Here is a 23831-nt window from a genome sequence, read left to right as displayed (position 1 = left end):
GGTGGAAAGTAATACAAATCGACTGGTATACTCGGATTTTATGGAGAATTTTTTTTGATAATAACGCTATTTGGAGCACCGTGGAAATGGCTATAACTTAACCAGCATCTCTCTTAATTTAGAGCCTTTATAATCCTAATAAAATAAATTTGGGTTCAAGAATAGTGGCTGGCGCGCATTGAGGCATTTCTAAGTTTGATGCCGAACACAATGATTTGCACTTGATGCCCAAATAAAGATTGCGTAGCCTGTCTATGTCGACTTAGTGTTCTTAAACCCAACAATCGAAGTCAGAACCTTCTGTAACATACTGCAGTCCTCGATTTGACTGACTACAAGATAGATTTTCAAATCATCAGCGAAGAAAAGCTTTCCATCTTCATTGAGTAGTATCAGGTATCAGGTATCAGGTATCAGCATTTGTGGCTCGAGCAGCACGTTCTTCGCAATTGTATGGAAGATTTGTGCCTTGCCCATCTTGCCCGTGTCATCATTTACCTGATGAAGACCTTCCACCTAGATTGAGTAGTAACGCTGCATCGTTTATGTAGATACAGAATAGAAGTGGTCTCAAATTGCTATCCTGTGGTACACCGCAAGTATTGGCAAATGGGGAAGACCGGTAGTTACCAAGTTGTGCGAAAAGTTGCCTATCCGTAAAGTATGCTTCCAACCATCTACACAATCTTGTGGTACACCCAAGTTTCTCCATCTTGCTTAACCCTTTGTCTGTACACTGGGGTCAATTTGACCCCAGGACACTTTGAGAAGCTATAACTTTTTTGTTTTTCAATGAATTAATCTACTTTTTTCGCGACTAGGTGTGTCTACCAGAGATCTTTCATTATAGAAGTTATAAGATCAAAAAATTTCGAAAACTTACGTTTTGCGACAATTTTTATGAAAAACTTACGTTGTCTGTACATTGGGGTCAATTTGACCCCAAGATTCAAACTGCAATATCTCAGCGAAAACATGATGGATTTCCGAATTTGTAGATGTTTCAGAAAGGTAATTTAATGCACTAAATGATAAAATTTTAAATGGTCACTTGGCGTGAAGAACCTTTTACAAGGAGGGGTTTTAGTAAAGAAAAGTCGGAAAAATCGGATTTTTTCAGATTTGGGACGTTTATATCACGAAATCCTTAACACCTAGAGCGACAGTTCCTTCTGCAAAAATATGCGCGTACATGAGATCTTCAAAGTTATATGTGGCATTTTACAGGATTTGCTCGCCAGGTGGCGTTAATGTGAAAATAATCAACTTTTTTGTCTTAAATTTATGAATTCTACTTGTGTAAATCGTTCTTGCTCGCGGAAAATTTGGACAGAAAGACAAGCTTTGCAGTAAACATGGTCTTGTGACAGATAAAACCTATGGCTGGTAGTGTGGTTCAGAATTTGATCGCTAGGTGGTCCATTTGTTTTTGTTTGTTATCGCAGCTTAGAATACTGACTAGATGTAAAAATTTTGTCTACGGCATAACTGTTTAAATAGTTGAGACCACTTTATTCTAAAAATTTTGGTACAAAATTCAGTCGCCAGGGGACGCTAGTGATGTATTCATTTTCTTCCGGCATTATGTTCAATTTTTGCGGATCGTTTTAACATACATCCTGGCTGAATCGGCTATATAGTATTGCGAATAATTGTTACTAGTTTTATTTTGCGAATTAATGTCGAAGACGACGACTTTTGTCGAAACAGTATATTCATATAGAATAAATAAAACAAATCAAAAAGCACACTAGCGTCACCTGGTGATTAAATACTGTACTAAACTGTCTATCATAGAATAAATCTAGTCCATCTGACCAATCTTGCCGAAGGCAAGAAACTTGCATGCAATCAACTTGTTGAACTGCGACCATTATTTATAAAATTACACCACCTGGCGGATGAATTCTAAACCGTTCACCAAGGTTTTATCTACCACCAAACTATGTTCACTTCATATCTTTTCTATATAATCAACATTAGCGAGAACAAGAACGATTCACACTATTAGAACCCAAAAAATTTGCGTCCAAAAAAGATCCATTTTTCCAGATAACCACCACCTTGCGAGCAAATCCTGTAAAATACCACAAGTAACTTTGAAGATCTCGTGTTCGCGTATATTTTTGTAGAAGAAAGCATCGTTCTCGGTGGTAAACATTTCGTGATGTAAACGTCAGAAATTTGAAAAAATCCAATTTTTTCGACTTTTCTTTACCAAAGCCCCTCCTTGTAAAAGGACCACCCCGCCATGCCGCAATTCATAATTTTATCATTTAGTGCATTAAATTACCTTTCTAAAACATTTGAAAATTCGGAAATTCGTCAGTTTTTAGCTGAGATATAGCGATTTGAATTTTGGGGTCAAATTGACCCCAATGTACAGACAACGTAAGTATTTTTTTGTACAGACAGAAGGTTAAAAGAATAGTATGATTAACGATATCAAAAGCGGCTTTAAAGCAGTATAAATAAATTTAACTTGCGTTTTGGGATTATTTACGCAGACCGATGCGAAATTTACCAAATTTGTTTCAACGAATCGCCCGGGAAAGAATCAATGTTGTTGTGCGCTTATATAATTATGGCTGGCTGCAAATAACGTGTCTTATATAACAGTCTTGAATTATTTGAATTCAGCACACAGAGTGGTTATTCTTCTACAGTGACGCACCACAGCATAGACAAATAGATCAAGGGGAAGTGAGCCCAGTTCGGCGGTCCCAACCGCCAGGTTGGGAGTAGATGGTAGGAAGTTGGAGATTATTCTGCACGACGTGTTGTGTATTGGTGCCAGGGTATTGACAAGTGTTTCAGAGGTACTGCAGGTTATCTCTAGCGCATATTCTCCTTCTTCTTGTTCTTCTTCTTCAGCATAAAACCGGGGTGGCTCGAGCTGTTTCAAGCACTCGTCTCCATTCAACTCGGTCTTGGGCCGCTCGTCGCCAATTTCTAGTCGTCTCAGAAGTCCCAAATCGCTTTCGACCTGGTCAAGCCATCGTGCACGTTGGGCCCACCTGTTCCTGGTGCCGGTGGGGTTGTTGAAGAGGACTATTTTCGTCGCACTGTCGTCCGGTATCCTTACGACGTGTCCGGCCCACCGTTACCTGCTAACTTTCGCTAGATGTACGATGGGAGTCTCCCCAAGCAGTCCTTGTAGCTCGTGATTCATACGCTTCCGCCACTCTCCGCTTTCAGTTTGTACTCCGCCAAATATCGTCCGCAGCACTTTCCGCTCGAACACGACAAGGGCGCGTATGTCCTTCGTGAGCAGCGTCACGGCTTCAAGTCCATAAAGAACTACCGGTATAATAAGGGTTTTGTACATTGTTAGCTTCGTGCGGCGGCGTACGCTTCCTGATCGTAGCGTTTTACGAAGGGCAAAGTAAGCCCGATTTCCCGCTTGGATGCGCCGCTGGATCTCCTTACTAGTGTTGTTGTCCGAGGTCTCCAGCGATCCCAAATACACGAACTCCTCTACCACTTCTAGTTCGTCACCGTCAGTGGTTACCGTCTGTGGGAGACGCGCGTTTGTTTCCTTTGGGCCTCTTCCTTTCTCTTCGACGCATTTATTTATAGCGCAATTCTTCTAGACTCCGCTTTCAGTCTGGCGTAGATTGCCTCCGCCGTCGCAAAGTTCCTGGCTATGATATCGAAGTCATCTGCAAAGCCTAGAAGTTGACTACCCTTCGTAAAAATCGTGCCTCTCGTTTCGATGCCCGCTCGTCGGATCACCCCCTCAAGAGCGATGTTGAACAGCATACACGATAAACCGTCACCTTGTCTCAACCCTCGCCATGTCTCGAAGGGACTTGAGAGTGTCCCAGAGATGCGTACGAAACACATCACTCGATCTAATGTAGCTCTGATCAGTCGCGTCAGTTTGTCCGGAAAACCGTGTTCGTACATTATCTGCCATAGCTTGCCTCGATCGACTGTATCGTCTGCTGCTTTGAAATCAATAAAGATGTGATGCGAGGGCACGTTGTACTCCCGACATTTATGCAAGATCTATCGGATAGTAAAAATTTGGTCCGTAGTTGCGCGAGCCCCCATGAAACCCGCCTGATAATTCTCTACGAAACCTTCTGCTATCGGTAACAACCGGCGTAACAGGATCTGGGAGAGTACCTTGTAGGCGGTGTTCACCAGGGACAAACCACTCCTTCCATTAATTCCTCCGGTAGCTTTTCCTCCTCCCAAATCCTCAAAATAACCCAGTGTAGAGCCTTTGCAGCGGCTTTATTGGCCTTCAGCAGCCCGATTTCTCGTTTGACTTCTTGGAGATCAGGTGCTAGGACATTACTATCTTCCATGGGCGCTCCTAGGTTAATTTCCGTTCCGCCTCATTCTGCGACTTCGCCATTGAGGTGTTCATCGAAGAACTGCTTCCATCTGTCGACCACCTCGCGCTCGTTTGGGATTAGATTCCCTCCCATGTTCCTACACAGGTCAGGTTTCGGTGTATAGCCCTTCCGAGTTTGGTTCACCTTCTCATAAAACTTGTGCGTGTCATTAGCTCGGAATAGTTGTTCTAATTCTTCACGATCTCTGTCCTCCTTTTGGCGCTTTTTCCTCCTCAGGATCGTGGTCAACTGGTTCCTAGCTCGTCGGTATTTGGCCAGGTTCTCTCTAGTGGCAATACTTAGATAATTTTTCCAAGCAGTTTTTCCCCTCCACCGCTTGTTGGCATTCCTCATCAAACCAATCATTTTGTGTACTCCGAGGCTCAATACCTAGGTAGCGGCCTTTCCGATGTCCATGCGTTTTCTGCTCCAACCGTCTTCGAGGTTAGAAGCACCTAACTCCTCGGAAGAAGGCAGTGCCTCATTCAGTATTCGCGCGTAGTTCTCGGCAGCTTGCTGGTTATCTACTGACCCTCGGCAGCTGCTGAACATCAAGCCGAGGAGGGCGACTTTGACGTGTCCGGTATATGGTGGACAGGTTTGAGCGCATATGTACTGCTACTAGGAAATGGTCTGAATCAATATTTGGTTCAGTGTACGTTGGTCAGGTGATCTCCAGGTGGCTTCGAGGATATCCTTGCGCGGGAAAAAGGTGCTTCGGATCACCAGGCCTCGGGAAGCTGCGCAGTTTATACATCGTTGGCCGTTATCGTTCGTGTCGGTGTGCAGGCTATGGGGTCATACCACCGGTCTATACATTTCTTCCCTACCGACCTGGGCGTTCATATCCTCGATGACGATCTTGATGTCCCGTGACGAGCAGCTGTCGTACGTTGCCTCCAGCGTCCAGCCTCGCGTAGAACGCTTCTTTCTCATCGTCGGGTCTACCCAGTGCACCGGGCAGTGCACGTTAATGATGCTATGATTAATATTTTTTTTGAAATGATGGTTCTACATTTGATGAAGGGACGGTAAGGGAAAGTAATGTAGAAGGATTTTTTTGGGAATGGAGGGGAAAGAGTGGAAAGGAAGGTAGGAGGGGGTAATAGGTAGCTACGCTTAACAAGTTGTCGTTGTGACTCCTACCTTTTGTCCAATGCTGGAAGGTGCATGGGTCGAACCAAGCTATAATCTGATATTGATACTATAATTGAAGAAACGGCCCTTTATCCTCAATACACACATTCTCTCGTTGATCGCCTTCCAATCTATCACGCGAACCTGCATTCCGCCCAACACTACAAAGCCCGTTCCTAGTTCGTTGGTAGTGCTACCGCTCTGGTAAAATTGGGCCTTTCCGCCACGGATCTTTCATACCTTCTCTCCTTTGCGACAGATTTCTTGCAGAGCTACGATGCCGAGTTTGCGGGGTTCAAGCTGTTCAATGAGCACCCGCTCGCAATCTGCGAAATTTAACGGTCTGCAGTTCCAAGTACCGAGTCACCATTCGTCGTCCTTGTTCCGTCGCCTAGGTCGATGCTGAATATACCGCTCCAAATTTGCTTGAATTTTGTAAGTTTTTTTTTTAATTTAGGTGTGTAGCCGTACTGGAGTAACACTACCGAGTCTCTCTCTATACCTCATTTCCGGTTAGTATACGACCTTAGTTTCCACCGGGGTTGGTTACCCAATCTCCGCTAAGGTTGCTCGTATTCCGCCTGGTAGCACGAGGATCGGAGTTTGTTTGTTTATTGTTTGTTTGTTTATTTGTTACCAGTCAACAGACCCAGATGGTCCTAATGATGCTTAAGTATACTTAAAATATTCACTTTAATTCTAGAACGTGGAATGTGGTAGTCGAATCCAGAAGAAACTCTATTAAAGGTTCGCTGCAGACCGATGACAGCACCGTGGGTTCCGTAATTAGTACGTCGAACAGGCAATCTGAAGAAGGCACTATCACGAAGAGCTCGAGAGCGGACGTTGATATTTAATTCGCCGAGAAGCGAAGGGCAATCGATGTGATTGGTTAGCAGATCGGCAATCAGCATAGCACGTGAAAGCTCACGCCTCACTTGCAGTGAGTCAAGTCCCATAAGTTGTGCACGACTTTCGTAACTTGGTAGCTGGAGTGGATTATTCCACGGTAACCGCCGAAGAGCATATCGAACAAATCTTCGTTGGACAGCTTCGATCCTGTGTACTCCATTGAGGTAATGAGGGTTCCAAATTACCGAGCAATATTCAAGAACTGAACGAACGAGTGAACAGTAGAGAGATTTCAGGCAGTAAATGTCCGTAAAATTCCTAGACACTCTCATTATGAATCCCAAGCAACGAGATGATTTCCCGATTACATATGAAATATGCTGCTGGAACGATAGTTTGCTATCTAATAGCACGCCTAGATCTTTGATGCAGTTAGTCCTTCCAATGCTAGTATCTAAAAGCTTGTAGTCGAAAGAGATAGGTTCTTTTTTTCTTGAGAATGTAATCGCGGCACATTTACTCGGATTAACTTTCATACGGTTTGTGCAACACCAGTCTGCAAAGTTGTCTAACTGTTGCTGAAGCACGTGGGCGTCGGCGATAGAGCTGATACGATAGAAGATTTTCAAATCGTCGGCGAAGGACAAACGGGGAACTTCGAGTTTAAAATTCACATCATTGATGTATAGAAGGAATATCAACGGACCTAGGTGGCTGCCTTGGGGAATTCCAGATGGAGCAGAAAATTCTTCAGAATAATTATCACCAATTTTCACTGCTAGCCGACGGCCAGTGAGATACGAACGCAACCAACTGATAACTCTGCCGCCGAATCCTAGCTTTTTCAGTTTGGCTATGGCAATCTCGTGGTTAATACTATCGAATGCCGCTGTTAGGTCAAAATAAACTGCATCAGTTTGCTCAGAATGATTATAGCTATCTGTTATATAAGAAGTAAACGATAAAAGATTAGTCACAGTTGAGCGCTTTGGCATAAATCCGTGTTGGTCCTCAACAATGTATTGTTGGCAAAATCCAAAAATGCAATCCAATACAGCAAGCTCAAAAAGTTTACCTACCGAGCTCAGGGCAGATATACCACGATAATTTTCAATATGCATTTTCTCCCCTTTTTTATAGACAGGAAACAAAAACGAAGATTTCCAAAAAGTCGGGAACTTGACATATTAAAAATACGATGCAGTGGAGTCAACAAGCTGGCAGTGCACTTTTTCAGCAAAGCAGATGGAATGCCATCAGGGCCAACGGAGTAAGACGCTTTGAGTCTAATTATTGCTGACTTTATCATCGATTCGTCTAACTCGATTTGAGTGAACGAATGACCAAGAAAGGGTACAGATTCAGCAGCAGATTCAATTTGTTCCAGGTTCAAAAACTCCTCCGAAAAAACACCTCTGAATTTAGCGGCAAAGAGATCACTAATCATCTGCGGTTCGGAGCTCCAGCGCCCATTATACATCATTGAGGAAGGTAGTCCAGACTCATTCCTTTGATTATTTACAAATTTCCAGAACGACTTCGGGTTCGATTTCAGTTTTCGTTGCATAGAGCTGATGTAGGACCGATAGCATAATTGGCTCATACGTCGATACTTATGGTTTAGCTTCACATAATAATCCCTCAACATCACAGTACGGTGCCTTGAAAAACGACGTAAAGCTGCTCGCTTTGCGGTTTTCAATTGACGTAATTCTCTTGTTTGCCATGGGGTACGCGAAAACTTTGAAAGCATTCGCTTGGGTACGTGCCTGTCGATTACATAACTCATGATGTTGGAGAATGTTTGCACTGCAGTATCAATTTCGTCCGAATTTAAAACATCTACCCAATCGATACTTGATAGGACGTCAGAAATGGTGTCATAGTCAGCGTTTTTAAAATCATAGTATACTGCAGGTACAGTCTGGCGGAAGTGTTTTGCGGCTCGGTTTTCAAGGACAAGATGCAATGGAGGATGATGGGGCACGTGTTTAACAAGTGGAGCGGCAGCTTCGAAGATTGCTGGAGCACATTCAGTGTTGCTTACGAAGCAGAGGTCTAGAATCCGTCCGTTAGTATTCTCGACGTAGTTTATTTGCTGCAGCAGGTTGGTACTGTATGAATCCAGCAGGGCAGCAGTACTTGGTGATAGCGTCGAGTTGTCGGCATCGGGGTACAGAAATCCTAATCGCGTGGGATGCCATTTGATTCCTGGGAGATTGAAATCACCGATAACTAAGACTTCGTCTAACGGCTTCAGTTTAGAGCACACAGTGGCAACCGAGTCAGTATGGGCCGATAACAGGGCTGCATCGCGGATGCGATCAGGTGGCAGGTATATCGCACACAGAAAGAGGGAACGATCAGACAATTTGGTTTCAACCCACACTTGTTCAACGCCTAACCAAGCATCATTCGGGATAACGCGTGGTTTCAGCTCTCGACGAACTGCAAGTAGTACTTCTCCTCCGGAAATCTTTGGACTATTTAACCGGCAGCGGTCGCAGCGAAAGACATCGTAACTCCTGTCGAACACTTGAGATGAATGGGTGCGATCGTTGAGCCAGGTTTCGGTTAGCGCGATGATATCGTAGCAGCAGTGAGAACTGGCCAGCAAATAATTATTGATGGAACTGTTCATACCACCAACGTTTTGATACAAAACATGTAGATTAGAGGCAGCACGAAAGTTGCCACGTGCATTGGTACTGGAAGATGAAGATACTTCAGACAGTATAACGTCATCAGACGATGAGTACTTGCCTGAGTACGAGGGCGGGAAGACCCCTTCTCCAGTTCCGACCACAGGACCAGGACGACTATGATGAACGCAGGCTGCGGGAGGCTCGACTGTGTCGGACGGATCAGGGGCTTCCGAAATACTTTGCACATTGCGTCCCGGTGGAGAAGACGTCATAACGCGATATTCGGCATCAGGTCGGTTACATAGACTGGTATTATCACTGTAATTCGGTGAGCATTCGTCGTTGCGCACGTTGTGGTCAGAGATCCGCAGCCGATGTGATGGAGAAGCTGACCCACGATTCGATATACTACAATGCAAGCAATCATCAGGTACCGAGCGCTCTGGTATACAATTATACTTGCCTGAGAGTACAGGCTGGAAGACCCCGTCTCCACTTCCGAACACAGGACCGGGACGACGACGATGATGGCGGATATCTGCTACGGGCACGACTGTGTCGGAGGGATTAGGGGCTTCCATAATGCCTGATAAAGAGTGTCCCGGGTCCAAAACAGCAATAGCAGACGAATGACAAAAGCACGAAGACGAGGTCAGCATATCAGAAATGCAAGCATTCCGATCGTCATTAGTTAAAAGCAATGGTGAAAACCAATTCAAACTGCTTCGGGTGGATTCATTATTACAGTCGAACCAGCATAACGGTTTTTTGATGTGTTGATAAATTCCCGGAACAACAATCCTGTTGGCCAGGAAGAGGCACTCAAAGCTACTTGTTTGAGACGCGGATCCAATCCAATTTTGTACGAAACAAACGTCAACTTCGAAGAATCAGTCCCTTTTGGCACCAGGCGAGTTACATCAAAGCTATCTTGTTCATCCAGATCGAGACAGCGAGAGACAATTTTCATAACATCGGCGTTAGTTATTGTAGGTTGAAAGCCGGACAGGTACAGCCACCACCTAGCAGGACGGGGGGCGGGTGTAATAGATGCAACAGACAGATCGCTAAAATCGATCGTACTGGTGCCACGGTCAGCCGATTCACGCACCGTTTGCTCATCATCAGCACGTCGACGTTTAACACCCAGCTTGGGCCATGTAGCTGTTGAGTTTTGATCGTAGCGACTTTGCATTAGACGATCCACTTTATCACTAAGGGATCCAACTGTTTCAACCAGCTGCATGAATTGATTTGATACAGCATCCACCGGCGGCGGAGCCGAAACACAATTTAATTTTTCAGCTAAGTACGCACGGATGCTTTTGCCATTCAATTCATTTTTGCAAGCTGTGCAAATAAATATTGCTTTCCCTTGAGCGAACAGATCTTTGTGTGCCCGGCCGTTGAAACCACAGCATTGCTGTCCGATGTGGAAAAAGGAATCGCAAAATCCACAACGCACAGGCTCGAGATCGTTGATCGATAGGTGACATTCTCCGCACACTCTTGTATCCATTTTGCGTTGGATGCTGCCACGTACAAACAAAGGCGCTGGATGAAAAATGCACGTATGAACCGTACTGATCACAATCAGAAGCACTATCGAAATTGGTATCACACACGATTGAACCGAACTGAACTTCAATTTGCGCAGATAGTTAATCGTCCAAAAAGCGGGTTTTCACTGAATATTGAAATAAAAAGTACGGTTTACACTTGAAAATATTGAAAATAATTTAGCAAACACTCGAAAACGATGTAAACAACGACAGAGTTGCCAGAAAAAAAAAAAGCTGGATAAGAGGCTAACGACCACTATGGAGTCTATATTCCGCATTATCCAGCCATTTACCAGGCCTCTAGCGCGTATAGCAGTTTAAAAAAATATCGAGAATGACCTTAGCCACCTTTCGGTTGCCTTTCACTCGCACTGATATTGCTTTAGTAAACTCTGTCGAATCCGTCCTGAAAAGTACTCCTGATGAATTATCAGAACTTTGGAGGAATTAACGGCACGGAATGCAAACTGGCGCGCTCCGACGCTTGCTATGATATTATTCAGCAATCGAACAACTCTGGATTAAAGCTGCGCTGGCGCTGTTGGGAGTGTATACTTTCATCGGTGTCATCTATCTTCCTCCGGATCGAGTCAATAATGTTGATGTCATCGAAAAGCTTATCAAATCGCTTGACTGGATTGTATCTCAGCTGCAGGGATGGCACGTTCACTGTGTTTCTACACGCGGGTGAACTACACCCGCTCTTTCCTGTGTGAATCACAGTTGGTCAGAGAAGTGAAATATTGAACCACACAGCGTCGGTGCAGCGTACTCAAAGGTGAGTGTGTTGTTTCTTCACACTCACACTTGTTAGTCTCCTCTTTTCCATCGTGTTTCGCTGGTTCGCACAGCCAAAGCTGCGTAGATATCACACAAATGCAAGACGGCACGGAATAGAAAACATAGCAGTAGTATTCGCGTAGCGCTTGCTATGTTGCATAGATGATGTATTTCGTGTATATACTGCCGCTATTCGCATAACAGTCCCAGTTTCTATGGAGATGAAACTGTTATGTAAATAGCGGCAGTCAGCTGTACACTAAGGAAAACATCACCGTTATCGGCGACTTTATTTTTCGCAGCATCACATGGCAGATCAACGCCAACGGACTTCTCTATCCGAATATAACTCGCTCTGGTAACAATTTTGCATCCGGTTGTTTGCTGGACGCATTTAGTACAGCTTGATTGGCAGCTAAACAGTATATTCAACGGAAATGGCCGTTCGTTAGATTTCTGTTTTCTAAGAAATATAAGCTTAGTCAATCTAATATTAGCTTGACATGTCCGTAATAATAGAAGATTATGTTTCGTCTTCGTTTTCAGTTAAGTCCAGGGATGGTCCGATAAGTTTGACTCAATTATGATTTATTTGACAGTACCGTCTCAGTCGAGCAAAATTTGACAAAGTTATATATTGGGACGTTTGTAGAACTAGTTGTTATCTACAATTTTTTTGAATAAAGTTTTGCTCTATCTTTTGTAGCACCGTAACTACAAAAGATACAGCAAAACTTTATGCAGCAACATAAAGCAACATGTTCTATGCGGCCCGTATTGCCAACGACAACGTGCTCATCTACTATCAAAACGCCGGAGGGATGAACAGCAACGTGAGCGACTACTTCCTGGCTGCATCCGATGAATGCTACGAACTCATCGTGTTAACTAAAACCTGGCTTGACCCGCAAACTCACTCCTGTCAGGTGTTCGGTTTCGAATTTGAAGTCTTCCGTTGTGATCGTGGGTCCGGAAACAGTCGAAAGTCAGCGGCCGGCGGAGTGCTTGTTGCGGTGAACAAAAAAACTGAAATCAAAAGTGATTGAAAATGATCAATGGAGCAGTATTGAGCAGGTGTGGGTGTGTATCGAACTCGCAAACAGCAAACTTTTTGTGTGTGGAATTTACATTCCGCCTGATCGAGTACGCGATGACGCTCTAATCGATGTTCACTCCAGGTCGGTTATGTCAGTTATCGATGTGGCTACCGCAACCGACGAGCTATCGGGGATTTCAACAACCTTCCAGGACTTTTGTGGCAACCATCCAGGAATGGTTTTCTCTATCCGGATCCCGATCACTCCACTGTACACTTCGGAGCTTTACGGCTTCTCGACTGTTATAGCTCTGCCACATTGCGACAAATCAACCACGTGACCAACGAGAACAATCGCAGTCTAGATCTCTGCTTCGTCAGCGTGCAGGATGTTGCCCCAGTGATTTCGCTCGCTCCGTCGCCTCTGGTTAAGCTAGTTAGACACCACCCTCCACTAATCCTAGCCCTCCACGACCATCATTCTGATTATATGAAAATCATTCCGCCTGTTTCGTACGACTTTCGGAATGCTGATCACCGAAGCATTGCCGAATTCTTTGCAACTATCGACTGGATTGGTGTTCTGGACGGAAACGATGCCGACAACGCAGCATTGACTCTTTTAAATATAATTGGGCACGCAATCGATCGTCATGCACCTAAGATAGTACATTCGCCAAACAGTAAACCTTGGTTGACCCGCGAGCTTCGTATTCGTATTCGGAAAAAAGGGCTACGCATAGGACATACTCGAAGTACCCTTTCCCTGCGTGAGCATTACATAAAATTGAACGCTGCATACAAACGAACCAGTCGGGAATGCTATATACGACACCTACACAGAATTCAGCGTAATCTGAAGTTGAAACCGAAAACTTTCTGGAAGTGTGTTAGCGATCAGCGTAAAGAATCGGGCCTTCCCTCAACGATGACCCTGAATGGTGAGGTTTCTTCGGATCCTCAGTATATCAGTCAACTATTTGCTGATAAATTCGGGCGAACGTTTTGCGATGAAATGATCCCAGACGACCAAGTTACTCAGGCTGCCAATAATATTGCGCTAATGACTGCGAATATGCTGGGTACTCTTAACATCGACGAAACAATGATCTCTAGAGCCGCCTCAACGTTAAAATCTTCGACTAAAGCCGGTCCACATGGCATACCGTCAGAGTTTTTAAAAAAGCACATCGCTGACCTACTTATCCCCCTTCAGCTGGTGTTTAGCCTGTCCGTCTCAAGCGGGGTATTTCCGTCCGTATGGAAAACTGCCCATATGTTTCCTGTACATAAGAAAGGGGATCGGAAAGACATCAATAACTACCGAGGAATCTCATCATTATGTGCCATTTCGAAGTTATTCGAGCTTGTAATCATGAATCCGCTGCTGTCACACTGCAAACAATACCTAAGTGATGATCAACATGGATTCATCGCCGGCAGATCAACCACTACAAATCTCATGTGTCTCACACCATATATTGCGGAAAGCTTAGCGGACCGTGCTCAAACGGACGTCATCTATACTGATACATCTGCGGCGTTCGACAAAATCAATCATGCTACTGCAATTGCCAAATTGGAAAGACTCGGTATCAGGGGAAGTGTGCTGCGTTGGTTTAATTTCTATCTCGTAGGTCGTAAACTTCTTGTGACGGTTGAAAGTTTTCAATCTAATGCGTTTTCGGCCTCGCCAGTAATCCCACAAGGCAGTCATTAGGGACCGTTAATCTTCCTGCTATACTTCAATGATGTCAACCACGTTCTTGAAGGCTCTCGTTTATCCTACGCCGATGATCTGCAGATTTACTTCGCTCCAATGTCGATGCAATTCGTCTTCAACGAGAGCTTGACACCTTTATGGATTGGTGTAACTTGAACTGCATACTCGTGAATCCTGAAAATGCTCCATTATTTCTTTCGCCCGAATCCGTCAGCCAGTGATTTTCAACTACAAGCTCGTTGGTACTGAAATCCAACGTGTCGACCAAGTGAAGGATCTCGGCATTATCTTGGACAGTCAGTTATCGTTTAGACGACACATTTCCTACATTGTGGACAAAGCATCCAGAACTCTAGGATTCGTCTTCCGCATCGGTAAAGGCTTCACCAACGTGTATTGTCTTAAGGCATTATACTGCTCACTCATCCGTTCGACTCTTGAATACGGTTTCATCGTCTGGCATCCGTATTACCAAAACGGAATTGCTAGGATTGAGTCGATTCAACGCCGCTCCTTACGTATTGCGCTCCGTCATCTACCATGGCGAGATCCGTTCCGATTGCCGAGTTACGAGAGACGATGCCGGTTGATCCATTTGGAGACACTTGGAAGGTGCGAAGGAACGTCGCGAGAGCTTTGTTTGCTGCTGATATGTTGCAGGGAAGAATCGATTGTCCTGCCATTTTGGGTATGATTAATCTGAATGTACGTTCCAGGGCACTGCGGAATGACGCAATGCTGCGACTACCATTTCAACGCACCAACTATGGACAAAACAGTGCTATGACCGGAGTACAGCGAGTCTTCTATAGAGTTGCCGCTGTCTTTGATTTTAATCTGTCACGTGAAACTATCCGCCGAAACTTTTCTGTGTTTTTCTCTATCAATGACAATTAAGAAAATCTGTGTATAGGGTAAGGGAGGGTATTCCCATCACGCTACTAATTTCGGCATACATTACCTTTTTTGGCTACACTTTCCCAAATAAAAACTTTGCCGCTATATAAAAATACTGAAACGAATGTAGCACTCATAGGCTTTAATGTGTTATAACTATTTTCATAAAAATGTAAGTAGTTTGCTTAATTTTATTCAATAAACATCAAAACCACTGTTTTTCCACTAGTACATAACCAGGCTGAAAAAACTAGCAGCAATCGCTTACGCGTATCCGCTCTTGATAATGGTTTGGAAAACACACAATTATGATCACGTTTACCTATTCTAGAAACTAAACAACTGTGAATATGCTATCACAGAATAATTCTACTTCTTTTTATCACGGAAGAACACAAAAATTCTCCTCTGATATGTATATATAAATCAATTTTCATTCAATAGCCGTTAGCAGCATTTTGTTTTTAATTCCAGCGTATGGTGCGTTACTTACACTACTACCAATATATGTGCTGACATATCTGGTATTTGAGTGACGACTGGCGCTAGTGTATATGACCGATTCAGTGATACACTAGCGCCAGCAGCAAGCTGTTGTCACTGCAAAACTATTCAATGAGCCCGGAATGTAGGCAATAGCGAGGAGTTATTTTTCGGTCTCTCCTTTCTTGTCTCTTTTGATCTGTTTTTGAAAAGCATTTATTCGCTGTGCAAGCTATTTCGACCTGTCGGATTTAAAAAACACAGACACCACTATAGAAAATGGGCTCAATTTAGTCGCAGCGACTGCATCATTTCTCGCGACTATAACTCAAATTCAGTAGCGTTTTATTAAGACCAAAATAGACGCCGATATTCAGTAAATATTATTCTATCAATTGGTATAAAAATCTTGTCTCGAATAAATATAGTTTCAACATAGTTCCTGAATATTGTTCAGGCTACCGCTTAATGGACTGGAAATACCCACCCGTACCCTATTTGTAATTTTTTGACTCTGTGATTAGTAATAGTATAACAAACCATCATTAGAACAATTGTAGTCTGTTGATGTTGAATGAATAAATAAATAAATAAATAAATAAACAAATAAATTGAATCAAACCTGGTTAAGTCCGGAGTTCCACAAGGCAGCCATCTTGGTTCGTTTCTTTTCCTGTTATACATGAATGGTGCAAACTTGATCCTGGATTGTTACAAAAGACGCAAACGAACTGAAGCTTTATTACATCATCAACAAACCAAGTGTTGCTCTCTCTCTCTCTTTCTATCTCTCTCTCTCCCTCTCTCTTCAACAACAACAACTAGTGGCTTTTGCAATTTGGTGTAAGAAAACTCGTATGGTTTTGAACGTTTCCAAATGCTATGTTATTTCTTTTGGGCGTAATCGATCACTGACGCTTCACGAATACGTGCTCAATGGTAAATCTTTAAACCTTGAAAACACCGTAAAAGATCTTAGTGTGCTTCTTAATTCCTTACTGACATTCAAAGTTCAAATGCCATACGTTGTCTCCAAGATCTCGTCGCAGTTGGGATTCATTTTCCGGCTCTGCAAATATTTCCTGGACTCTCGTCGATTACCTGAAAGCCAGACTGTTGCACCGTAATCTTCATTGAGTGCTTGTAGCAAAAACAAAACAACCCTGAGCATTCGAAACGATTATGGACAAAACGGCACACTTAACTTATCGGAATTTTTCTGCACTTTTCCTTTTCACCTTCGAAAACTTTGTCAGTACACTACCGAGTGGTTCACCACCCATCAGTATTTCCTTTTCTCCGATGAAGCGCAAAGTAAAAACCGACGCTTATCAGTCATGCTTAGCTGGCTGCCTACCTGGTCGAGTAAAAGCAACCGTTTGTTGTTCTTATTGTAGCGGACAGGGAAAACTTTCAGGTGATTTATTTCACTTTTTCCACCCGCTGAAGGGCGAACACTTTGTCGCTCAGCGCTAACTGACAACACGTCCGCTTCGATCGGGGTGCATTCTAGCCGGAAGCTAGCTAGAAGCCAATTCAGCGCTGCTGTGACAAGATTTCTGTTTTTTCTTGTTTCCAAAAATACTAGTTTCGAGTCAACAGTCATTTGTTGGACTGTTTTTTTTATCTGCTGGATGATTTTTGCTTTATTGTAGCAATAGAAGAAAGAAGCTGATTTTTGATCGTTTGTTTTTTTCTGCTCAGCGCTAAATGACTGGCAGGGCAGTGAAAGCAAATGTATTAATTTGGCTACTAGGTGAGATGGCATTCAGCGGAAGAGCTGGATTATGTCGCCACTTTTTTCTTTGACCTCTCAGTTCTGGAGGCCAGATAAAAACAGTGGTAAATTCAGTTTAATGACATAAAATGCCCGCCCCGGTCATGGTTATTGCGGAACATGTTTGAGGCATAAACCCTTTCCTATGGCACACATCGTCCAACGGGGAAGAATTCCTATAGGACCAACTTCGTCAAAGATTAATGGGCTCTATAATTTATGGCGAATGGCGTGAAAAGTGAAACGAAATGGACTACACGATTGTATGCCCACATTTATATTGGCAACGGGGTATAGCTGTTTATGCCGTGATGTTGAGTGATACAGCCGCGTCGTTCTTTATCACACAATCCTGTGTCGCATATGAAACGAGTGCTTCTCTGGTGATCCACTGCGAATATTTTGCGCTGTTATCTTTCCTTCGCGAAGACAAGCACGGTAATATTAGGAAACTGCAATTGAAAGCCTGTTGTGGTTTACCATCAGTTTGAAACTAGAGTAAAGGAAGACGATTGAACAAAAATAAACTTAGTTATTGTCTACCTATATACTGTCGTGAATCGCATAACAGTCCCATTTATATAGAAAACTCCATAAAAAATGGGACTGTTATGCGTTTCACGGCAGTATAGTGACATTATCCAAAACGTTTACTTAGTAAACTTTTTCAAACTTTTTATTACTTAAAAAACTTTGTAAGACGCATTGGGCGCATTTATATTTTAAAAATTTCCGACAAAAATTAAACAGCAACGGAACTAAACAGTAAAAAATCCATTTCAAGCTTAGGTGGATTGCCGCAAATCTATTATCGGAGAAAATCTCCGGAATTGCTGACAAAGGGACACAAATTTTGCATTCACCCACGGTCGGCCAAAATGACGATTTCAGAGTCGCGCATATATATACATATATATGTATTTGCAGCCGTGGAGCAGCATATTGCCGCTGATAAAGGCTCCCAGCCATTGTTGATATCGGCGGAAATAGAGTTTATTCTATGTGGTGTGTATGAGCTGAACACTCAACTGGTGGCGAAAGGGAAAAAGTTTTATGGATTGATGGGTGGTATATGTGAATTCCAGAAGGGTTTCAGATAATCGAGACGTGATAGGATGGTAATGCTATTTTCATAAAGCCAAGTGAAAGGCACCAGCGCGAATGGTGGTTCTAAGCTGAATGGTTCCATTGATATTATAGTCGGTATTATTGTGCATTATTTGCAGAACATGTAGCTCCACATTTTACAATTGGTGATACGTCTTTTTATGTGGGCACTTTTCATTCGTATCTCTGGAGATAAAACGTGCATAATTTCGAGTTTTAGAGAAGCAGTGGAATTTCCCTAAAAATACAATTGTTTTCAAAAGTGACACAGAAACGGTTCAACAGTAAACAGTCTTAAGTGAAGCTGCTGGTTTGAAGCATTAGAAACATCACCGAAATACGTGCTTTTGCAAGTAATATTACACAAAGTTAGTTCTACATTCTAGAACTTTAGTAACACGTCTAGAAATATTTAAGACCTCGTTTGACTATAATAAGTATTGCACGTTTTACATAAACCAGCAGACTAATCTTTCAAAATTATTTTATGCACGATTTTATCCGTAAAGAAATAAAAGAAAACTCAAAACCATTTAATTCTTACTAATTTTTAATTCCTGCTCGTAAAAATCCGACATCAAATAACAAATAGTTGAACCTCTTTGACCAGCAAATCAGCTTCACCTCGGTAATTCAGCAAATTCGAATAAATCCTAATTTGCCAAGTTTCGCATTTCGGAGCCCGTGCAGCCGCGAAAGCTATGTAATTGGAATTGAAACATTTCCAGCTCAGGCCGGCTGAAGAAAACTTTCCAGCGCAGAAACGCACAGCAAATCCGGGAATCTCCGGATCCTTCGCCCGTTGAACTGCTATTGGAAATGCCAATCGCTCGTCGGTTGCTCGCTAGTCGTTTTGCTCCAGACCAGACGCTAGCTTTAATTCGCGTAAACATCTCCAACCGAGCGAATTCATTCGGCGTCCGGCTTTGACGGTCGGTTTACTGATGCCAAAGACGGGCAAAATTCCGCTCCGTTTAAAATCCGGGCCGCGTGGGCGCCTGGCTGGGGGGGGGGGTGGAGCGAGAAATGTGATTCGTCCGAGCATAAATGAACAATTCGCGAATTTTGCGATAAAGTGGATGTGTTTCGATGCCGACGATAAAGCACGCGTAGCGGCACGAACCAAGGAGATGATTTTGCTGGTTGGTTCCGCTGCCGTCGCCGCCGCCGCTTGGGTGAGCCGGGAAGGGAGGATGGGCGGGCCAACTGGTGGAGCAGAAAATGCTTGTTGCGTAACCAGAAAATGCAATTCCAGACATATCTATTCGTTTCGCCCGACACGAGCGTTGTTAGATTCGAAACAGATACCGCACAATGGAAATTCCAGAGCATTCATTCAGAGTAGGTCAAAGCCACCGTGCAATTGGAACTCAGTGCGACCTAACCTTGCAACTTTTGAAATTTCGTATTCGACGTAGAAAACTGTTGTTGTTATTGCTGTTTTGTTAGACTGTAAAAATTACAGGAATGTGGCTTACAAAAATATTTAATGGTATGCTAATAAAAATGCTTCAATAAGCCAAATTGAGAATAGATTACAATAGGCAAACCGTATTCGATAATCCGAACAACATATTTTTACCAAATAATATTAAATATGGTTATGTTTGCCAACATGGTGATGGTGAAGTTTGTCAACAAATAAAATACCGAGGTGAAAATTTCACAAAATAACGACTCTAGTCTCGAGTTCCGAAATTCCCCGCAAACCGCTTAGAATACATCACTTTATAGGGTCCGGAAGGGTATTTCCAGCATGCTTCTAAATTTCTTTCCCTTTTCTTTCGCTAATAAAAATGCTTTGCCGACATACAATTTTAATATGTTATAACTATTTTCTCAAGACTGTAAGTAATCTACTATTTTTGACGTAGGACTACGTCTTCCTTTAATAGGGAGGCACGTTGGAGAAGCAAAAATGACACGAGAAAGTGATAGATTTTGAACGCTTATAGCTCAGCCAATTCTGAATATTTTTTATGGTTTACATACCATTCGAATCACAAAATATCAGCCTTTTGTATATTTTTTATGAGGAGATTGTATTTTGTATGTAACTTCTGGAATTTCAACGGAAAGTTGAACAATTTTTCCAAATTCCCTACAGTATTCGTTCAGTTATCGCCATAGTTACCATATTACATTGTTATTAATAACATATAATCAATTTAAGTGAGAAGTGAGTGATTTTGTGCATCTGATTCTACAATGTCTCAATTGCTTCAAGCAAAATATATGCATAAATACCGCAAGCGAGTCCGTGAGCAGACATTATTAACTGGACCAGCAAGAGGCCAGCGTTGACGGTGGCAGAGCACTGTAAATTCTACCATTTGAGAAGAAAAGGAAATCGTAGTGATTCAATGTATTCTGAAGTGGGCAATACATCGTTAGATGGTGCATCGCACGAAATAGCTGGTCCCTCCAACGTTGAAGTGTTGCGTGAGGTGACCGCTCCGGCGCACGTACTCGCAACCAGTGCTTTATTATCATTGCTCAAATTTGAAAACGACTCCATTGGAAAGGTCTTGCGGGTCAAATCGAGGCCCGCTGTGTACTCTAAGCATGACGTTCTTCAGCCCGATTGGACACCTATTGAAAAGCGATCTGCAAATATTAAGCTAAGTAATAGCATTAAGTGCAAACGTATACAATTTCCTTTAGTAGGTGCGAATGCTTTTACTGTACACAAGAGTCAAGGCGGCACATTTTCTGAAATCGCGTACGAGTATGGCAAGGGACAGGAACAGCAGTTGGTGTACGTGGGAATGTCAAGAGTTACATCGATTGAAGGATTGTACTTGACGAATAACAGAGGCATATTTAAGTTTTACCATGCCAAGGGAACTGCATCACCGAGAATCCAGAAATTACGGACGGAACTTAGGCGCCTGGAAAACCACAAATTGGTTACTTTAGGTACTGAACTGCTAGAATTTTTATCTAACGTAAGCCATTTTGCTGTACTGCTGAGCCTGAATGTACAGAGTCTACACGCACGCACATTCAGCAGATCTCAGACAGGCAGATATCCTTGCGCTCAGCGAAACATGGATGGACAGTAATGAAGTTATTTCCATATCGACATTAGTGCCAGGAGCTTTCCCTTACAACCGGTAAGGAGATGAAACCATGTACCTGATTTTAACGGCAAGTAAGTTAGCCAAATCAATTTTTTAAATAATTGTCACGCTGTAGTGTTAATTCACCACTATCTTAACCAGAGACAATGTGATTTCTTCCCTTGGACAGTTTAAACAATCCAGTTGAAATATTCGGACAAGCGAAAGCGACATCAACTCGATAATGTTGCCACTGGAAATCAGATGTAAGAAAAAGAATGTCATTTATGATTTACCATACATTACTGTAATTCTCAGTGTCAAACAGAAAACTTAAATTATCAGCATTATCATGATGTCTGATTTCGACCCCACGCTGCTCTAAATAACGGTTTAGCATGTGCCAGATTGCATATAATTTACACGATGCGAAGTTCTGCAAAATGTAATGTAATGTAATGCTTTTGTAATGCTAACACTATGCCTTTTCTCTACAGCACAGAGTAGCCAATCCAATCGTTTCAGTCAATTTTAAACTTTCAAAATGATTCTTTTCAGAACCATCATAACTGTCAATGAAGAGTATTATGATTTCCATTAGCAATCAATTTTCTCATAAGTGTTTTTAGTAAGGTGTGTCTAGATTGGCAACTAGTGGCATGCAATTGTTCCTAACAGTTGCTGATGTTTCCTAGTAACTATGGCGATATACCACAAATATGCAGGTGGCGACAGAAGCAACATTGAGCAAAAACTAGCAACATATCGCATTCGCAACGTAGCCAAAATTGCCCATTCTAAACGCACCTTTACATTAACTTTGCGTAGTCCTACGTTGAATATGCGGTCGTGTCTTATACACAACCCCTCTGATTTTTTTATTAAAAGAATACAAAACTAGCGTCAAAACTAGCTGTTCTTCCAGTCAAAAGACTTTAAATAAAATAAAATTTACCGATGTTATGATCGACTACTAACGTGATCCCGGATCGTGGTAGAAGGTGAATGTTGACGAGCCCCTCGTCGCTGCGAAAAAATAAACAACATACCTTTCCATCGCAAGCATATAAGGTTTAGCGCGCTGACGTCACGAATGAACGCGATTCAACCATTTGACATCCATGGTGGTTTGTTTACTATCTGTTAGTCGGATTTTGCCTACCCCGGAACAAAGTGACAGTTATTAACAGTTACCCATAACACCCGCCAGTGTCGAAAATGTCGCGACGATCGTTTTTACGTGCCGGTCAAAATTGACGCACCTCCGATTTCCAAAGGAAATGTTCACTTTTGTTACGTTAAATGTGAACGCAAAAAGCTGTCTGGACAACGACTCGAAAAGCGCGTATTGACTAATTCTGCATTGTTTCATGTTTTCGGCAAAACTGTTTGAATTCTTGGTGGGTTGCTTGATTGATTTGTTTACAAGATAAAAAGCGGTATTTATTACAAAATTGTCACTCTTGAATACGAGTTGTCTGCTCTACAGTATTTAAATATTGCGTGTTTCATTGAAGGTTATCCGCTGCGCAATTTAAAATGAAATGCTCTTTCATGATTACTGGATCGATTTTGTCGTTAACAGAACAAGTTAAACAAAATTCAAGAGTAGATCCAAGCAATACAGATTTTTGCAGTTGTACAAAAAACACTGTTACATGACAGAACCAAATAGAGCATTTTATTATGACAGAAGAACCAGTTATGCTGTTATTGTCATTACTACGAAAAACGTTCTGGTATAATGTTGTCAGTTCGTAAAATGCTCTATTGAAATAATAAACCAATTCGGTTCTTAAATGCACAAGGGATTTTTTGCCAAAAAAATGAAAATAAGCTCTTTCTTTGATTTTTACGTCGCTTTCAAACATCGGTCGTGAACCATGAATCAGCAGTTTTAGGTACGTTTGATTTGTATGGGAGCTGTCACATTGTTACCGGGTTGGATTTTGCAAACGCGGTGTACATAAATTCGAGTAAAATATATCTAAAGCGTATTGTCCAACAGTGTTCCCCTCCAAACTACTTGGAATGGCAGTTTTTATAGTTTTCTGTCCTGTCTTTAACAATATTTGTATTTGCTTTCATCATTTTAACCCACATTCTAAGTCCATGTAAACAAATCACTGACAGACGTCAAAGAGGCGAGGTTATGTTCGCCCATGCAAAACTTTACATTAATGGAATGATGGTTCATTGTTTATGAAAAACAACCGTAGTACATGAGTCAGCAATAAGCGAAAACAGTGTGTTAAACCGCCATTTAGAAGTTGGAATCCCCCGTGAATACTGAAACATTAGTAGAGTACGGGAGGGTATTTTCAGCCCATAAAGCGGTAGCCTGAACAATATTCAGGAATTAGTTTTTATACCAATTGATAGAACAACAGTTACTGAATATCGGAGTGCATTTTGGTCAAACGG

This window comes from Sabethes cyaneus, chromosome 3 (genome assembly GCF_943734655.1).
Source record: "Sabethes cyaneus chromosome 3, idSabCyanKW18_F2, whole genome shotgun sequence".
NCBI lineage: Eukaryota > Metazoa > Arthropoda > Insecta > Diptera > Culicidae > Sabethes > Sabethes cyaneus.
Note: the sequence above shows the minus strand (reverse complement) of the source record.